The sequence below is a fragment of the Mus musculus genome, chromosome 4 (genome assembly GCF_000001635.26).
Source record: "Mus musculus strain C57BL/6J chromosome 4, GRCm38.p6 C57BL/6J".
In the NCBI taxonomy this organism is placed as follows: Eukaryota; Metazoa; Chordata; class Mammalia; order Rodentia; family Muridae; genus Mus; species Mus musculus.
Window position 1 is genome coordinate 8,453,982 of NC_000070.6, and position 21,403 is coordinate 8,475,384.

The 21,403-nt window shown below is 40.9% G+C and overlaps 2 pseudogenes; one reads left to right on the forward strand and one right to left on the reverse strand.

Moving 5' to 3' along the window:
• Positions 1 to 2,184: 2,184 nt before the first annotated feature.
• Positions 2,185 to 2,517, reverse strand: Gm11810 (annotated as a pseudogene).
• Positions 7,511 to 13,499, forward strand: Gm18098 (predicted gene, 18098; annotated as a pseudogene).

Sequence of the window (21,403 nt, forward strand, 5' to 3'; positions counted from 1 at the left end):
ATTAAATTAAAAAAAAAACTTCTCAGATCACAGAAATAGAGACGTGGCATGGACCAGGATTTAGTACTGTCCCTTTTGGACTTGACCTCTGGCATTTTTGACATGTCTCAATATCTCCACGTGATTCTGATCATTCAGCCTTAATTGACTTTACTCCTAATTAAGCTTCTTAGGTCACTTGGTTGGTATTTTAAGGCAGAGTGTTACTGTATAGCCCAAGCTAGCTTCTTATTCAAAATCCTCCAGCCTCAGCCTCCCAAATGCTGAGATTATGGGCATGCACCACCACACCTGCCTCTAGTTAATCGATAAACATTGTGATTCGATTGTGTAAGTGTCCTAAGCCTCTGATCACTCTGTGCCCTGAGCTATGTACTTGAACTCTGCACCTCAGTTTTCTCATTTATAGATGAGGAGTTGTTACAGGATTACATTACTCACATTTTAAGACACTTAGATTAGTGCCTGGCACAAGGTAAGTGCTTCAGTGGTGGCAGGAAGACAGCTGAGCTCTGCCAAAAGTACCCCTCAGAATCTGCCCACTCTGGCCATGGGACACCTACGCTCTAGCAGACCTGGTTACTTAACCATGCCACAGAAAGCAATCTGAGGATGAGTCAGAACAGGGAAAGAAAGCAAGTCTTTTAAGTGAAGCCAAATACACTACACTTCTGGTTTACACAGGGGCATTCAGAGAAGATCTGCTTAAGAGAAAGATTGTGCATAACCACCGAGAGATGGATGTAGGCTTCTTCAAAGACAGTCAGACTCAGGAGACTTTACAATGGAGGGGTGTGTGTGTGTGTGTGTGTGTGTGTGTGTGTGTGTGTGTATGTGTGTGTCACAGTGGTCTGCTGTGTGCACAGGGGATTGGTAAATTACATGGTTCAAAAGATATAACTTAGAACAAACTTTAAAGATTATACATACTTATAAAATTAGCTAAAGCTTAAAACTAAGCAGCAAATATATGTGATGGTTTACCTGTTTCCCTTATCTTAAATAATTCCCTTTGTTAAATGAACCTATAATGTATTCCTTTGAGGGGCATCGTTTCGGGGAGGTGTCCTAACACAGTTAAACTCAGGGCCATAAATGTCTGGTCCTACTTAAATATCGTTGTTTTGAACATCCTTGTCTGAGAGAGACATCTTCAGGGAAAGGAAGATTGAGAGCTGCCTTTGCAAGCAACTTCTGCTTTATCAATTGAAGACGATTGACTCTCAGTAAACAGGAAACAAACTGCATCCCCAGGTGTCCACCCAAGTCTCCCTATCTTTCTAGGCTGCCTCAGTTTCACCGCTGTGACTCTTGACCCTTAAATTTTAAGGGTTGATAATGGTCAAGTATCTGTTTTCTGAACCTTCTCTAGAGTGATCAGGGATGGAGAAACTGATCAGGGACCATCTCAGCCTGTCTGTTCAAGAAGGAGCTTGAGAGTATCTGAGCACCAGGGATGCTCTTTTGATGAGAACCATAAATGAAAAAGGAATTCAGACTACTTTTATTTGAGTGCTCACATTTTTTATTATTTTATGTGTATGGGTGTTTGCCTGCATGAATATCTGTGTTCCACGAGTGCAGTGCCTGAGGACACCAGAATAGCACTCAGATGCCCTGGAAATGGAGTTTCAGACAGCTGTGAGCCAACCTGTGGGTGCTGGAAATCAAAGCTGGGTTAACTGCATTGATAGCCTATGGTCTTAACCACAAAGCCATCTCTCCAGGTCCCCTGAGTACCCAGTTATTCATAAGACAACTTGAATAGAATCTCTTTGAGGAAAACTTCACCATATATGTGTATCACAAACTCCATATCCAAACATATGGGGCATAGAGAAATGTATATCCATACGCTAAGATGATATAACCTTTAAATTGAAACCTTGTTTATAAGGCAAAGCAATAGAGTAAAACAAATCTACCAAAAATCCAAATGTATGACAGAATAAAATAAATTAATATCATGTGTTTGTTTTTAAGTAAATCAGTTGTACATTAAGATATTCTTTGGGGGAATTTATTTTCATGGATCCCATGACAGTTTGATAAATAACTCCCATATGTCTGCAGCTTAGTTAGGACTTAAATGAGATAGCAAATTTAAATAATCAATCAAGTCAAATAAATAAAATTAAACCGAATAATCAATTTTCTACTTTTATTTATTTACTCTCTATTAGTTTAAATCCGGGATGGGTATAGCATCACACAGATTCTGTGTCCAGCAGCCTTTGCAGGAAGGTTGCTTCGGAATTTGGCACAAACCATACCGCTGTTTCCGTGGGCCCGAGTTACCTTTCCCCAGATCACTCTGGTTTTGTTTGGTTTGCCTCCAGGAGTCACTGTATTGTTTTTTGCTTTATACACATAAGCGCATCTCTTGCCTAAGTAGAACTCTGTTTCATCTCGGGCATAAACTCCTTCAATTTTAAGAAGAGTCGTGTGCTCTCTTTGGTTCCGGAGACCTCGCCTGTAGCCAGCAAAAATGGTCTTGCACCATGGCCTTCCAGACATTCTTGCTGTTAGAAGTTCTATTCCCAGCAGGCCTCCACAGGCGCCAAGATGCCGAAAGAGAGACAAATTGGGGTTTTATTTTGTTTTTTAATTTATACAGAGCTCTCTGTGCTTGTAGTACCTACAAGAAAAGAGTAGAGGGGGAGGAGGTAAAACTTGGAATATTCAGCATACTCAAGGGTTCTCCTGCAAGGATGCTGGCAAACTCACCTTGTCCTCACTCCCCTCAAAGGGAAATCCTGGGATACTCGTGCAGTTCCCATTCTGGCCTAGACCTCACCTGTCCAAGGTTGTCATTTGGCATTGGGCCTTCCTGTGACTTGGGTTGCTAGTGTTTTCTAAGCATCCCTGGAAACTTTCTGCATGGACTTACAGTGTCTCTTTATCACAGTTCTGAAGATACAGCCAAGTAGGAAGAGCAGCTATGCAAATGACAACCCAAGGACTTTGGGCTTCTTTGGATTTGTTTTGTTTGGTTTCTGAAACTAGGTTTCACTAAGCAGCTGTGGTGGCTTGAATAAAAATGCTCTTCATAGGCTCATATTTGAATGATTGGTCACCAGGAAGTGACACTGTTTGAAAGAATTAAGAAGTGTGACCTCACTGGAAGTAGTATGTCATTGAGATTGAATTTGGAGCTTCCAAAAACCAATTCTAGATCTCTCTCTTCTTGCTCCCTGTGGATCCAGATGTAGAACTCTCAACTACTTCTCCAGCACCATGTCTGCCTTTGTGTTGACATGTTCCCTGCCATGGTGAGAATGTACTAAACCTCTGAAACTGTAAGCCAGTCCCAATTAAATATTTTCCTTTATAAGAGCTTCTGCAATCATGGTGTCTCTTCACAGCAGTAGAACACTGACTAAGACAGTAACAGTAGCCTTGACAGGAACCTTCCTATGTAGACCAGGCTGGCTTCAAATTCACAGAGATCCACTGGCCTTTGCCTACATACACATAAACCAAAAGAAGAAAGGGACTGGAGAGATGGCTCAGTCAGTAAGAGCACTAGCTGTTCATCCAGTGGACCAGGCTTCAATTTCCAGCACCCACATGGCAGCTAAGAACTGTTTGTAATTCCAGTTCCAGGGTATTTGACATCTTCTTCTGACATCTGACCTCTTTGGACACCAGTCAAGAATGTGGTGCACATAAATGCACATGCAGGACAAGCATTCATACACATAAAATTACACACACACACACACACACACACACACACACACACACATACACACACATGTATGTACATATGTATATATGCATATATGTATGTATGTATGTATGTATGTATATATGATATATGTGTGTATATATGTATGTATGTATGTATGGATGGATGGATGGATGGATGGATGGATGGATGGATGGATGGATGAAAAAGACTGTTCAAAACAAAGTAGAGCTTTGGGAATCCATAAAGATGCTGACATAACCATTAAAAAGTGCCAAGAAAAGACAAACAATTCACAGAAAAGGTGAGCCAACTGGAGCTCTGGCCACTTGGCCATTGGTCAAGGAGAGAGGGAGAAGTGGAAGGAAAGGACAGAAGTCCCACTTAAAAAGAAAGCCAAGGCCACCACGTACCCAAATACCACTGGGAGAGAGCTGGTTTCCCAGGAGTGCTAACACTCCTCTGAGCACAAGTAAGACCACAACTTCTGCTCCAAGGGACCAGCCCAGAACCCTCAGGACACAGGAAAAGAGGAGCAGCCTAGGACAAGAACCTTCCAGTTTCTGTCTGGAATTGGAGCTGATACTGTGGCACAGCTTTCTATACCCAAATACTGCCAGGAAAGAGCTGGTCTCCCAGGAGTGCCAACATACCTGTGAACACAGGTAAGACCACCACTCCTACTCAAATTCCAAGCCCAAGAGGAACATGCCAGGGTCATCAGGATACAGGAACCAAGGATCAGCTGGGGACAGGATCCTTCTGGTTTCTATCTGCACCCAGGACCTGACCCTGTGTCACAGTTCTCCATAACCAAATTCCTCCCAGAGAGAACTGGTCTCCCAGGAGTATAACAAACAGGTTTGCAGGAGGAAAAAACCACAGTCAGAGACAGCAAGACCAGTTAACAACAGAGATTCCACATGGCAAGAGGCAATGGCAAGAACATAAGCAACAGAAACCAAGCCTACTTGGCATCATCAGAACCTAGTTCTCCCATCACAGTGAGCCCTGGATACCCCAACACACCAGAAAAGCAAGACTCTGATTTAAAATCACATCTTATGATGATGATAGAGGACTTTACAAAAGACATAAATAACACCCTTAAAGAAAAACAGGAGAACACGGGTAAACAGGTAGAAGCCCTTAAAGAGGAAACAAAAAAATTCTCTTAAAGAATTACAGGAAAACTCAATCAAATAGGCAAAGGAAATGAACAAAACAATCCAGGATCTAAAAATGGAAATAGAAACAATAAAGAATTCACACAGAAAGAAACCCTGATGTTAGAATACCTAAGAGAGAACAAGACTCATAGATGCAATATGAACGAACCAGTACCCCCCAGAGCTCCTTGGAACTATACTACCAATCAAAGAAAACACATGGTGGAACTTTTGTCTCTAGCTATATATGTAGCAGAGGATGGCCTAGTCAGTCATCAATGGGAGGAGAGGCCCTTAGTCCTGTGAAGACTCTATGCCCATGCCAGGACCAGGAATCACAGTGGGTGGGTTGAGGAGCATAGAGAGGGGGGAAGGGATAGGGGATTTTCAGAGGGGAAACTAGGAAAGGGGATAATATTTGAAATGTAATTAAAGAAAATATCTAATAAATTTTTTAAATAAAAAAAAGAAATTAAAAAAAGAATAATAGATGCAAGCATCACCAACAGAATACAAGAGATGAAAGAGAGAATCTCAGGGGCAGAAGATTCCATAGAAAACATTGACAAAACAGTCAAAAAAAATGAAAAATGCAAAAAACTCCTAACACAAAACATCCAGGACACAATGAGAATTCCAAACCTAAGGATAACCTAACCTAAGGATAGGTATAGAAGGGAGTGAAGATTCCCAACTTCAAGAGCCAGTAAATATCTTCAACAAAATTATAGAAGAAAACTTCCCTAACCTAAAGAAAAAGATGCCCATAAACATACAAGAAGCCTAAAGAACTCCAAATAGATGGGACTAGAAAAGAAATTCCTCCTGTCACATAATAGTCAAAACAACAAATGCACATAAGAAAGAGAGAATATTAAAAGCAGTTAGGGGAAAAGGACATAAAAAGTAACATATGAAGACAGACCTATCAGAATTACACCAGAATTTTCAACAGAGACTATGAAAGCTAGAAGATCCTGGGTAGATGTCATATAGACTGTAAAGAGAACACAAATGCCAGCCCAGACTACTATACCCAGCAAAACTTTCAATTACCATAGATGGAGAAACCAAGATATTCTATGACAAAAAGAAATTTACACAATATCTTTCCATAAATCCAGCTCTACAAAAGAAAACTGAAGAAAAACACCAACACAAGGAGGGAAACTATACCCTAGGAAAAAAAAAAAAAAAGAAAGTAATCTTTCAACAAACCCAAAGATGATATCCACACAAACATAAAAATAACATAGAAAATAACAGAAAGCAACAATCACTTTTCCTTAATATCTCTTAACATCAGTGGATCAATTACCCCCAAAAAGACATAGACTAACACACTGGATATGTGACTACGACCCAGCATTTCCTGCATACAGGAAAAGCATCTCAGTGACAAAGGCAGACACTACCTCAGAGTAAAGGGCTGGGAAACAAGTTTACAAGAAAATGGTTCCAAGAAACAAGCTAGAGTAGCCATTCTAATATCAAATAAAATCAACTCTCAACCAAAAGTTATCAAAAAAGATGAGGAAGGACACTTCCTACTGGTCAAAGGAAAAATCTACCAAGATGAGCTCTTAATTCTGAACATCTATGCTCCAAATGCAATGGCACCCAGATTCATAAAAGAAATTTTACTAAAGCTCAAAGCACACACTACACTTCACACAATAATAGTGGGAGACTTCAATACCCCACTCTCATCAATGGACAGATCATGGAAACACAAACTAATCAGAAACACAGTGAAACTAACAGAAGTTATGGACCAAATGGATTTAACAGTTATATATAGGACATTTCATCTTAAAACAAAAGAATATACCTTCTTCTCAACACCTCATGGTACCTTCTCCAAAACTGACCTCAAAAGATATAAGATATAAGGTAAGATATAAGATAAGATATAAGAAGATTCAAATAATCTCATGCACCCTAACAGATCACCACAGACTAAGGCTGGTCTTCAATAAAAACAAAAACAAACAAACAAAAAGACCAGAAAGCCCACATACACAAGGAAGCTGAACCATACTCTACTCAGTGATAACTTGGTCAAGGAAGGATAAAGGAAGAAATTAAAGGCTTTTTAGAGTTTAATGAAAATAAAGACACATCATACCAAAACTTATGGGACACAATGAAAGCAGTGGTAAAAGGAAAACTCATAGCTCTGAGTGTCTCCAAAAAGAAACTGGAGAGAGCATTTAACAGCACACCCAGAAGCTCTAGAACAAAAAGAAGCAAATATACTCAAGAGGAGTAGAAGGCAGGAAATAATCAAACTCAGGGCTGAAATCAACCAAATAGAAACAAAAAATCAACAAAAGCAGGAGCTGGTTCTTTGAGAAAATCAGCAAGATAGATAAACTCTTAGCTAGACTAACCAGAGGGCACAGAGACAGTATCCAAATTAACAAAATCAGAAATGAAAGGGGAGACATAACAACAGAAACTGAGGAAATTCAAAAAATCATCATATCCTACTACAAAAGGCTATACTCAACAAAACTGGAAAACCTGGATGAAATAGACAATTTTCTAGACAGCTACCAAATACCGAAGTTAAATCATGATCAGAGCCCATTCATATCCCAGTGTCCCTTGTACTAACTTCCTTTCTGACTCTTTCTGGATGCTCAAGATGTCGAAGTGAGGACACGGTGGGTCGTCCGGAGCAAAATTCCGGATTTTCCTGGGTCTTCCGGTCGGAGCTGTGATCAACTGTGCGAACAACACAAGAGGCAAAAACTTGTACATCATCTCTGTGAAGGGAATCAAGGGACAGCTGAACAGACTTCCTGCTGCTGGTGTGGGGGACATGGTGATGGCCACAGTTAAGAAAGGCAAACCAGAATTAAGGAAAAAGGTACCTCCAGCAATGGTAATTCGACAACAAAAGTCATATGGAAGAAAAGACGGGATGTTTCTTTATTTTGAAGAAACGCAGGGATCATAGTAAACAATTGTTGTATGCTGGCCTGTGGCTTACAAGGACCGGGTACACCAGGGAGGCAGGCTGGGGCTGAAAGAGACTTAGACTGCGAGAGGTTAATGGAGCCAAGACATGATTCTGCTCAAGGCTCTCCGTTTACTAAGAGAGTGTGCTTATAAAAGGGGGGAAGGCCCATCCCCCGCCAGTCCATTCTTGGTGTCTGGAGCCAGCCTGTAGGTGATGTGCAGAATAGGATGTTCCTCCGGAATGTATCAGGTGCTTCTCAGCAGGTAGCAGTGTCTTGGAGAGAGCAGTGGCAGGTGGCAGAACAAAAGAGCCATCTAGGTCGGAAGGCTCCACCGTAAGTAATTTCCTTCTCAGTGGCAGCAAAGTCAAAGTCTGGATCAGCCTGCTTCAGGGATGAGGGAGGCTACAATTCCTCCCTGATTATATAATAAAAATAGGCGGACCGAGGCATAAAATTTATTTATGCTCCATAGTCCTGCCTGGAAATTATGGTGGCTGGCGGCCGTGCCTTCCTTAGGATCTCAGATCTTCTCGAACCATCCAATTCTGTCATAGGAAGCTACATACAGCTAGTTTGTGTAATATTTCACACAAACATGGCTCTGTGGTGTATTATCAACAGCCACGGCCTTTTGGCATGTACCCCTGTCTTAGATTGGTATGATTCCAGATCTGGTTGCCCGTCATTGACTAACCGGCCCGCATAACACACCTTATTCCCAAATCAGACCAAAGCCACAATATGTACTTAGAATTCTTCTTGATGAAAATTAATAACTGCCACCTGCCTTGTTGGAGGCGAGGTTTTACATCTGCTGTAGTCAGGCTGAAGAGCGTTGCTGGCCTGCTTGAGAAAAAAAGGTGGGACAGTGAAAAGCAACAGTATAAAAGCTTCTTTGTGGAAGCCCAGGTACTTTATTCAGTTGCAAATTAGCAACAATCAAGCTCAGGCTCTGGCCTCCAGGTGTGGGGGAGCTGGCTTTTAGAATTAGCAAAAAGGCCAGAGATTCTCTGGAAGTGGAGGCTGTGCTCCAAATTAACTTTGCTAGGTAATTAAGATTTTTAGCTATCTTCATAGGAATCTCTAATATTAGACTTATTACTAGACCAGTGCAAGATTGAGTTAGAATAACTGGTCACATTGAAGGAAAAAGAAGAATCGTTATAATTCTTTCTTATGACTAATCTTTCTAAGTCAGATTCCACAGTCTTTGATGTTCTTTTTACCATAAGGTTAAAAAGCTTGAAGCAAGGCAGCTTTGCTTGTCCAAACTGGGAAAATGGCAAGCAAGGATGGGTCGAAAACATGTATCCAATTCAGCTTCCTTGTCACTACCGTCAGGGCACTGAGCGAACTCACCTGTCTTGTCACATGAATTAGCCATCATGTTTCTGCAGCATTCTGTGGAGAGAACCTATGCTTCTCCCTTTCCTAATAAGGTAGCTGTTCAGGATCAAGCCATACACCAATAGGTAGATCCTTTTAAGATACTATAAGGCATTTATTAAGTTCTTTGACATCTAAATTTCAAAATTCTAAAATAAAAGTATGATTTAAATAATGTGCACAGGAATGCACTAAATAATATGCACGGGGATATAATTTCCCTCTTCTTTGACTTTTAAGACGCTAAAGTTTTAAAGTTCCACAATACTTTGTCTTTGAGAATTAATAATTTGTTGACAAAACATCTCAAATACTTGACTGTTATAGTCAGTTTTAATGTAACATGGGCAGTGACTAACAGCACTTTCAATTGTTTCTCTTGAAGAGCAGTTATAACTAGAAAGCTTGAAAAGTTATTAATAGTCACATGTGCATAATTTATTTATTTACTAATCAGAAATAGGAGCATTTATTTGTAGCAATTTATTAAGTATAAGTCCTCAAGAATTAACACTATTATGTGGAAACAAGTAGTAACTGAGGATGCTAATAGCAAAGAATTTTTTACAATTTGATATGCATAATTTCTAAGAATATTAAAATACTATCTTAAACCATAACTGTTTTGAATATATAAAGAACGATATTATATATCCAATCTATCTTATATGTAGGACCTACAGACTGCCTGAGATATAAATCCAGCATGGCATTGTTTTAAGATGTCCAGACAATTCAGAACAATTTATTAAATGTACAAAAACAGCCTTCTTAAAAGGACAGCATTTTAATGAGTTGTATATGCATAAGCAATTGCAAATTTGAGAATTAATAGCATCTGAGGGATGAACAATCTTAAGCAATTGTGAGCTCTGAGATATAATATTAACTATTAATATACAAATTAAGATTTGATTGTTCAGCATTTTAAAACACCATTCACAGCACACAACTAATCTGTGCTGAAGCAGGGTGAAGCTCAAAAGAATAAACGTGTGATCTAATTCACATCTACTTATTTCCCATAGAGGGGTTGTTTTTAAACACTGGGATGCATGCATGCATGAATTTATAGAAGAAATAAAAGCATACATAAAAACAATTTTTTAACTTATCTTTGGGATATTGATTGTCAATTTTATTTTAAATGATGGTATGCAATAGATCGATTATTAACATTCTGTAATAACCAATTTGATTGCTGTTTGGAACAAGGAACAGATACTTAGTCAGGTTTTTAAGACACAATTTTTGTTATAGTTATCCCAAACTATATAAATTTACCTTATAATTCTTTTTTAGCACCACAGCCACTTAATAGGATGCTGAAACTATGCTTTGAGGTAAATGCCACCTCGGCCTCACCCTTGAGAGGCATTACTTTTCACTTAGGAAACAATATACACAGAAAGATTCAAACACTTAGCTTCTTGTATAGAAGCAGAAATGATAAAAAATGTTCTTATATAATGTAAAGCTGTGTTAGCCATACCTACAGCAATATTTTCCAGTGATTACCAGTTCACTAGAAGCAAAACTCTTTGCAATTATCAGAGTGTAAAGGAAAAAACAAACTCTTAAATGTATAATAACTTTACATGAAGTAGGCAAGTCAAATCACAATGTCCTGATAAGTTCTACAGCCTGATTGACCTTTTTATAAACTTAGAATTTAAACTTTAGAACAACATCTGGGTAGATCTGCAATAGTGTTCTTTCAGCTAAAAGAAATTTTCCCTGTAGGCAAGTTTCCAGAGCTTCCCTAAGCACCGTTTACAAGACAAAAGAAAGTCGCACAAACTGTGCAGAAGCTGCTCTGAGCTTAGTTCCTCTTGCCATGAGGACAGATTTTAGAATTACTAAGTTTCTTTTACAATATTAGACCATAACTACAACTTTGGGAAAGCAAAACCCAATTTCAAAACAATTTATCACCGTAGAATCAACATTAAAGCTTCACTACCACATTTCGAGATTTGGCTGCCAATTTATACCTATGAATGCATGACAGTGCGAGCTTTAATGCTTCATTAAAGAGACATTGCTTTAAATCTTAATCCTACTTTCTAGGATAAGAATCACATTTAATATTATCTCAACTAGAAGTATCCTTAGAGGCCTAGTTTTTTGGCCTGCTTTATACCACGTGTTTGAAAGACTCCTGAGTTGCCCATTTAAAACTAACGTTCTAGTAACCAGTATTGCACCTTTTTGATCATACACAATAACTAATACTCTACAATGAAGACACATAGAGCGTATTACACCTCTAAGACCAGTAAAAAACCAAATGAAGCGGCTATACTTAGGCCAATCAGAGAATTTTAATTTTTCTAGCTATAATTATAAAATAAAAATCACTTTGTCAATTGCTAAACACATTAATCACAATTGCAGAGAACCCTCCAGGCAAAAAAACATCTATCAGCTTTTTTGCCCCAAAACCAAGAGGCTACAGGCTCCTTTTCTCAAAAAACAGTTTTTCCAGCAGGAGCCCTCCTGCTGTGCCTGATAAAGCGTGTGGCCACTCTCTTGCTAAACCAGCAGATAAAGTTTTAGCCATCTTTATTTTCAAACATGAAACACAGAACATTCAGTCATTCAGACAATGAAACAAAATACACATGAATTGACACGTAAACAGACTGGTGCACCAGACATTAGACAACACAAAGAGGGCAGAGAACTTCTGCTGTAGAGCCAGAGAGAATAAAGCAGGGCATCCCCCGAATTCTCTCTGTTTCTGGGAGAGTTTCAAAATCCATTTTCCTCTATATATTTTACTCCATCATTTTAAACCCTATTCTTCTGGAATGATGCAGTTCTTGACTGCGTACAACCGCCTGTTTCATCATTTTAAACCCTATTCCTCTCACCTGAAAAAGCTTTTAAAAGCTGTGGACAACTGCCTGATTCAGTTTCTAGTCCCACACATATTTTGCTGTCAAATCCTAAGTGGAAAAAGCGCCGGGTTAGCACTGTTCCAAACTTAGCCCATATCCTTCTGTACCTCCAGCAACACTTTTTTAAAAAATGAAGTTTAAAGCCAGCACTAGCATAAATACCTGTTGCTCACCATGCCCCATACGATCTGATTCTTTCCTTCCCTTGGAGCTTCGTACAAGACAGCGATTCCCTCAGTGTTTTCCTGCCATTCCCATGGTCCCTGGTCTGGGGGCCAATCTGTTGTATGCTGGACTGCTGCTTACAAGGACCGGGTACACCAGGGAGGCAGGCTGGAGCTGAAAGAGACTTAGATGCTGAGAGGTTAATGGAGCCAAGACATGATTCTGCTCAAGGCTCTCCGTTTACTAAGAGAGTGTGCTTATAAAAGGGGGGAAGGCCCATCCCCCGCCAGTCCATTCTTGGTGTCTGGAGCCAGCCTGTAGGTTGAAAGATCCTGACAGAATGTAAAAGGTCACAGAAGCCCTGAAATTGGCAAAATAGATTTCATTGTTAGTAGAACTAGCTTCACTGATTTAGAAAAATAGAGGTGCACAATTCTCTGGCCGATCCTTGAACCTGTGTGTCTGCCAATGTTCTGACTAGGTGTGTGCCCATTGCTGCACCTCACTGCCAGGTGTTTGTGATATTGGTTGCTGGGAAAGAGTCAGAAAATCTCCCCAGCAACCATAGTCGGGGCCAATCCAGAGTTGCTACACCTTCATTAGACTCCTTCCTTGTTTCCCTCCCATACCCATTTCTTGAGGAATCAATCATTTTAGAATAGGCATTGTTTAGATCTGGAAATTCCCTACTTCCCCCCTTCTCCTTTCCCCCTCAAGGACCTATAAAAACTGAAACCCCTTTTCCCTCAGAGTCGACTCCTCTACCACTGCATGGGATACAAGTCATCCCCAGAGCTCTGGTTTTCCCTGAATAAAGCCTCATGTGGTTTGCATCAAGCTTGGTCTCTCATGAGTTCTTGGGGGGTCTGCTATTATCCCGAGGCCTGAGCAAGGGGCTCCTCTGGGAGTCTTTCAGGTGATGTGCAGAATAGGATGTTCCTCCAGAATGTATCAAGTGCTTCTCAGCAGGTAGCAGTGTCTTGGAGAGAGCAGTGTCAGGTGGCAGAACAAAAGAGCCATCTAGGTTGGAAGGCTCCACCTTAGGTAATTTCGTTCTCAGTGGCAGCAAGGTCAAAGTCTGGATCAGCCTACTTCAGGGCTAAGGGAGACTACAAACAATAAAAGAGAGATGAAAGGTTCTGTTATCACAGGTCCAGTAGCAAAGAAGAGTGCAGACTTGTGGCCCAGGATTGCAACTAATGTAGGCAGCATTGCATGATTCTCCCGTGTATTTGTAAAATATATTCATTAAAAAGTCTTTGCTCTGAGAACTGGTCTTCTGGACACCTTTTCCAATATCAGCTTTGCAGAAGGAACCTTCTAAATTTCAGCTCAGAGCATGACCTTGCAAAACTTCACTTTCCAGGTTAAGTAAGGGGCTGTCCAGATGGATAAACTATGAAAATTCATTAGCTATTATAGAAGACAGAAGGTTCATGTCTCAATGCCCACATGGTGGCTGTAACTTCAAAAAAAAAAAAAAAAAAAAGAAGAAAAGAAAAACAAACCAATGCCTTCTTTCAGGTCTCTGCTGGGACCAGGTACACGTGGTATACAAATAAATATGCGAGCAAAACATGCACGTATAATAAATTATCTTTGTGTTTTGGGTCCCTAAAATAGAGTGGTGTGTTCATCATCAAATAAATAATAAATAATTTTTAAAAATTATGATCAGATCAACCATCTAAACAGTCCCATAACCCCTAAAGAAATAGAAGCAGTCATAAAAGTCTCCCAACCAAAACAAGGCCAGGACCAGATGAGTTTAGTGCAGAATTCTATCAGTCCTTCAAAAAAGACATAATACCAATACTCTCCAAACTATTCTACAAAATAGAAATAGAAGGAACACTACCCAATTTGTTCTATGAAGCCACAGTTACACTGATACCAAAACCTCACGAAGACCCATCAAAGAAAGATAACTTTAGACCAATTTCCCTTATGAATATAAATGCAAATATACTCAATAAAATTCTTGCAAATCTAATCCAAGAATGCATCAAAATGATCATCCACCACGATCAAGTAGGCTTCATCCCAGGAATGCAGAGATGGTTCAATATATGAAAATCCATCAAAATATTCCACTACATAAACAAATTCTAAGAAAAAAACCCACATGATCATTTCATTATATGCTGAAAAAACATTTGACAAAATTCAACATCCTTTCATGTTAAAAAGTCTTGGTAAGATCAGGAATTCAAATCTCATACCTAAACATAGTAAAAGCAATATACAGCAAACCAGTAGCCAACCTCAAACAAAATGTGAAGAAACTTGAAGGAATCCCACTAAAATCAGAGACTAGACAAGGCTGCCCTCTCTCTCCCTCTCTATTCAATATAGAGTAAGAACCCCGAAACTGGGGAGACCTCAGCTCAAGTCCCGGAATAAGCTGGCTGGCACCCCAATGACTCAAGAGAAAACCACACCTGATGCAAACTGCAAGAGGCTTTATTATCAGCTAGCTGAGGACGAACTCCTTGAGCCACACAGGGCAGGGGAGTTAGACCCTGAGCGGTAACAGTAGGGGGCTTTTAACAGCTAGCTGAGGAATTGGGAGGAGTTGGGAAGAGTTGGGAGGAGTTGGGAGGAGAGTTGGGAGGAGTTGGGCTACAGCTCTTCTCTGGCGGGTGTCCTTGGTAAAATTACAAGGCATGAGGAATGAGGAGTGAGTTATAGCTCTTCTTTGTGACATTTTCTCTGTGTCCTTGGCACAGGGAGCCAGGCAAGCGCCTGGCTAGGTCTTTTTACAATTAAAGCATCTCTGCCTGTAAGGTATAGAAACAAAAAGGCTTTTTGCTGACTATAGAGAACAAAGAGCTTCTTTCTGGCTGTATTTTTAGAGATGGGGAAAACAAGCTTGGGGAACATCCAGGGGCTTTACCTTTCAGGGAGAAATGCTTTAAGTCGGGGTCTCACAATAGTACTTGAAGTTCTAGCTAGAGCAATTAAACAACAAAAGGAGGTCAAAGGGAAACAAATTAGAAAGGAAAAAGTTAAAATATCACTATTTGCAGATGATATGATAGTATACTTAAGTGACCCCAAAAATTCCACCAGAGAACTCCCACAGCTGATAAACAACCTCAGCAAAGTGACCGTATATAAAATTAACTCAAATCAGTAGCCTTCCTATTCTCAAAGGATAAATAGGTTGAGAAAGAAATTAGGAAAATGATACCCTTCACAATAGTCAGAAACAATATAAAATATCTTGGTGTGACTCTAACTAAACAAGGAAAGATCTGTATGACAAGAATTTCACGTCTCTGAAGAAAGAAATCCAAGAAGACCTCATAAGATAGAAATATCTCCCATGCTCATGGAATGGCCATCTATAAAATCAATGCAATCCCCATCAAAATTCCAATTCAATTCTTCTTAGAGTTAGAAACAGCAATTCCCAAATTCATTTGGAATAACAAAAAAAACCCAGGATAGTGAAAACAATTATCAACAATAAAAGAACTTCTGGGGGACTCACTATCCCTGACCTCAAGCTGTTCTACAGAGCAATAGTGATAAAAATTGCATGCTATTGTTATAGTAACAGGCAGGTAGATCAATGGAATAGAATTGAAGACCCAGAAATGAGCCCACATACCTATGCTCACTTGATTTTTGACAAAGGAACTAAAACCATCCAGTGGAAAAATGACAGCATTTTCAACAAATGGTGCTGGTATAACTGGCAGTCAACATGTAGAAGAATGTGAATTGATCCATTCTTATCTCACTGTACAAAGCTCAAATCCAAGTGGGTCAAGAACCTCCACATAAAACCAGATACACTGAAACTAATAGAAGAGCAAGTGGGGGAAAGTCTCAAACACATGTGTACAGGGGAAAAGTTCCTGAGCAGCACACCAATGGCTTATGCTCTAAGATCAAGAACCGACAAATGGGGCCTCATAAAATTGCAAAGCTTTTGTAAGGCAAAGGATACTACCAATAGGACAAAATGGCAACCAACAGTTTGATCTTTACCAATCAATCCTACATCCAATAGAGGGTTAAATATCCAATATATACAAAGAAGAAGTTAGACTCAAGAGAACCAAATAATGCAATTAAACAGAATTCTCAACTGAGGAAACTTTAATGGCTGAGAAGCAGCTAAAGAAATGTTTAACATCCTCAGTCATCAGAGAAATGCAAATCAAAACAACCCTGAGATTTCACCTCACACCATTCAGAATGTCTAAGATCAAAACTCAGATGGCAGCAGATGCTGGCAAGGATGTGGAGAAAGAATATTCCTCCATTGCTGGTGGTTTTGCAAGCTGGTACTACCACTCTGGAAATCAGTTTGGCGTTTCCTCAGAAAATTCAACATAGTACCCAACTGAACTGAGGACCCAATTGTACTGCGCCTGGACATATACCCAGAAGATGCTCCAACATGTAATAAGGACACATGATCCACTATGTTCATGGCAGCCTTATTTATAATAGCCAGGAGCTGGAAAGAACCCAGATGTCTCTCAACAGAGAAATGGATACATAAAATGTCATATATTTACACAATGGAATATTACTCAGCTATTAAAAACAATGACTTCATGAAATTTACAGGCAAATAGATGGAACTAGAAAATATCATCTTGAGTTAGGTAACAGTCACCTCACTCATGATATGTACTCACTGATAAGTGGATATTAAGAAAAAAAAATCTCGGAATATCCATGATACAACTTATAGACGATATGAAGCCCAAGAAAAAGGAAGACCAAAATGTGGATGCTTCAGTGCTTCTTAGAAGGTGAAACAAAATGCAGGAGGAAATATGGAGACAACGTGAGGAGCAGAGACTGAAGGAAAAACCATCCAGAGACTGTCCCATCTCATATACACACACCAGACCCGAACGCAATTGTGGATGCCAGGAAGTGTTTGCTGATGGAAGCCTGATATGACTGTCTCCTGATAGGCTCCACTAGAGCCTGACAAATACAGAGGCAGATTCTAGAAGCCAACCATTGGACTGAGCTCAGGGTCCCCAATGGAGGAGTTGGAGAAGGGACTGAAGGAGCTGAGGGGGTTTGCATCCCCATGGGGGGAGCAACAGTGTCAAGGCCAGACCTCCAGAGCTCCCGGAGACTGGATCACCAACCAAAGAATATACATGGCTCCAGCCGCATATGTGGCAGAGGGTGGCCTTGTTGGACATCAGTGGGAGAAAAGGCCCTTGGGCCTGAGGGTGTTTGATGTCCCAGTGTAGGGGAATGCCAGGCAGGGAAGACAGGAGTGCGTGGATGGGTGGGAGAGCACCCTCATAGAGGCAGGGGTAGGGGGGAGAAGATAGGGGGCTTCCAAAGGGGAGACCTGAAAAGGGGAAAACATTTGAAATGTAAATAAAGAAAATATTTATATATTAAAAGAAAATAAAGGAAAAAATATGGATTTATCTACACAATAAAAAGAAAGGAAAAAGAGAAAAAGAAAGCCAGGTGGTCCTGGTAAGAACAGTCCTGCCTTCAGGGGCTGGAGCCCATGGCGTAAACAAACAGCTCCAGATGTGGACTTTGTGTGTCCTTCCTAGAAAGGTCAAAAGTGTAGAGGACTCTGAATTTTCACTCTCTGTGCGACTGTGAGGGCAGCAACCAAACATCCTCTTTAAAAGAATTGTGTTGTTTAAAACTGAGTTACTCTGGGGCCTGAAAACAGGAAATAACAAGACAGGAAGCCTTAATTTAAACTGCCATAGCCCCATGGTGAGAGACAGTACTAGAAGTTGTATGTGGGGAGCTAGAGGAACAGACCCTCTAGGCTGAAAAGTGAATACCAAAAGAAGCTCTTCTCAGGCACATTCCTGCCACTAGTGGCCAGGAGTCTACCTGGTCAACTGAGAAGAACTCAGAAGTTGCATAGCCCTGAACCTGAGGTCAGCCAGTGGATCAACATCTGGCAAGGCACCTGCCATTCACTGAAGAGTCTGAGAACTCTAAAGTGTCTCCCTCTAGCTAAGTGATCAATGCTAAAGACATCTTTAAAGAACAAGGCCATTCTCCTGTATAGACCTTAGTGTTGTAGTTACTTCCCACATTCTTAACACAGCCGCCAAAGTAGAGTATCGGCACACTCCACGGACTATGATCTGAGGAGATCCAGAACCTGCTCACTTACAAACTGCAAAGCTAAGTGAGGCCGGCCAAGGACCCTGGCTCTACAAAGGACAGTTGTCCAATGCACAGTCAAGGGCAGGGTAAAATCCAGCTCACACCCACTCCTGTGCATAGAATTAGCTGTCCCCAAGTGTACTGGCTAGTTTTGTGTCAACTTGACACAGCTGGAGTTATCACAGAAAAGGGAGCTTCAGTTGAGGAAATGCCTCCATGAGATCCAACTCTAAGGCATTTTCTCAATTAGTGATCAAGGGGGAAAGGCCCCTTGTGGGTGGGACCATCTCTGGGCTGGTAGTCTTGGTTCTATAAGAGAGCAGGCTGAGCAAGCCAGGGGAAGCAAGCCAGTAAAGAACATCCCTCCATGGCTTCTGCATCAGCTCCTGCTTTCTGACCTGCTTGAGTTCCAGTCCTGACATCCTTGGTGATGAACAGCAGTATGGAAGTGTAAGCCAAATAAACCCTTTTCTCCCCAACTTGCTTCTTGGTCATGATGTTTTGTCCAGGAATAGAAACCCTGACTAAGACACCAAGGTTAGAGGGACCACTGATACTTTTTTAAACTTCTCTCTTTCTTTTTTATTATATTTTTGTGTTGTTATATTTTCATTATAAGTTTTTATTCTTCAATATGTTTATCTAATTTTGTTTGTGCATTTTTTGGTTTGGTTTCAGATCCAAGGACAAGGGACAGAAGTCGATATCTTACACACCAAAGCTACCTGGCCTCCAGGTTCTCCCAGCATCTCTTAGTCCCTACCTGGCACACCCTGCCCCAACTGTGAACTTTCCAGCCCAGGAGCTTGGGGCTGCCTTCTCCCAGAGCCTCTTCCCTATGTAATCCAGACATTGTGGTCTCCTCTCCCTCTCTCCCTCTCTCCCTCTCTCCCCCTTTCGCCCTCTCTCTCCCCCTCCCCCTTTATCCCTCTCTCCCCCTTTCTCCCTCTCTCCCCCTCTCCCTTTTTCTCTCTCTCCCCCTTCCCCTCTCCCTCTCCCTCCCTTCCCTCTACTGTGCATGTATGCTTTCTTTCTTTCTCTTCCCCCTCTCCTCTCTCTCCCTTCCCATGGTGACTTTCCTGGCCTCCTTCCCTGAGGCCAATGAACTTTCCCTAGAACATTTTCCAAAAAAACCTGTATTTAATATAATCTAATTTGGCTTGAGAAGGCTCATTTCACCCAGTGGAGGAGAAATAATTTATCATTTTAATCTTTGCTTAAATTTTTATTTATTTTATGTTTTTATTAATTCTTTGAGAATCTCATACAATGTATTTTTGTCAAATTCATTCTCCTCACCCAACTTGCCCCAGATCCTCCCTTCCTCCCTGCCTGTCTACTCCCCTCATGCACAGGTATGAGACCTGCCCCTGGAGTGTGACCAACATAGTAGGTCAGACTATTGGAGGAAACTGACTTCAGTCTCCCAGATCAATGAAATGTCAATCATTCCTCAGGTAGAAGTAGGACTTCCTCTGGCTGAAGCTTGTGCCCATCTTGTACATGCTGTCACAAATGCTGTGAGCTCCAGTGTGCATCTGTCCTGAAGCCAGCCACCATCTCTGGCTTTGACAATCTTTCTTCCCTGTCTTCTGCACAGCTCCTGAACCTTGAGGAGAGAAGTGTGATGAAGACATCCTGTTTAGGACTGAGCATCCCAAAGTCTCTTAGTCTCTGTATGTTGGCAAATAGTCTCTCTGTCCCAGTTGTCACCTACTGCAAGAAGTTGCTCTGATGAGTGTTTAGTGGTGTACAGATCTTTTTCCCTATCACTCTAGTCTTGGGTTCTTGGCTCAACTGAAAGTGTCAGGTACAGGTTCCATCTATTGGAATGGGCCTTGAATCCCAAAAGAAGAGGTTGGTTACTCCCATAACAACCCATGTACCAGGGCATGCACTACCTTTCTCCTCTGATAATATATTTGGGGCATTCTAACACTATGCTCTTCCAGAACCTGGGTTCGATTCCCAGTACTCACATACTGCTTCACAACCATCTGTAACTCCAGATCCAGGGGCTCTAATGCCCTCTTCTGGCTTCTCCAAGCACTAAGTGTGTATATGGTACACAGACATCCATGTAGGAAAACACCCATACACATAATTAACATAAAATACTTCTAGAATCAATATATCAACAATATATTTTGAAAGGAACAATAGTAAGACATACAAAGAAAAGCACATCAGAATAAAACCAGACTACCTCTCATCAGCAGTCCTCAAGGCCTGGAAAAGATGGGATATATTTTTTTTTTTTGAGCCCTGAAAATGAATAACTTCCTAATAAGATTACAATAAACCCATCTTACTGGTGAGAAATGAGGATATTGTATTCAAGGCCAGCACTGCCAGTCATAGCACTGGGCTGGGTAGTTTATTGTCTACTTGACACAAGCTAAAGTCATGTGAGAAGAGGAAGCCTCAATTAGTAAAATGCCCCCCCTATGATAGAGCTGTAGGCAAGCCTGTAGGACATTCTCTTAATTAGTGATAGGGAAGGGCCCAGCCTAATGTAGGTACTGCTGTCCCTGGGCTGGTTGTCCTAGGTTCTATAAGAAAGTAGGCCGAGCTAGCCGTGAGGAGTCGGCCCGTAAGCAGCATCCCTCCATGCCCTCTGCATCAGCTCCTGCCTCCAGGTCCCTGCCCTATTTGTGTTTCTGCCCTAACTTCCTTCTATGATGAATGGTGCTGTACAAGTACAAACCAAATAAACCCCTTTCCTCCTCAACTTGCTTTTTGGTCATGGTGTTCTATCACAGCAATAGAAACCCTAACTAAGACAGCTACAGATGATGCTTAAGGAGCAACATACAGAAAGGAGGAAGACAGATAATCTCAACCCTGAGACCAGAGGAGAGAACCAACTTCATGAGAGGTCTAAATTAACAAAGGAGAGTGAGGAAAGAACTCATTGTGTCTAGAATAAGAAATCAGCAAACCCAAACATGACCAAGGAAGAAAGCAAAGAACAAATAATGATTCAAC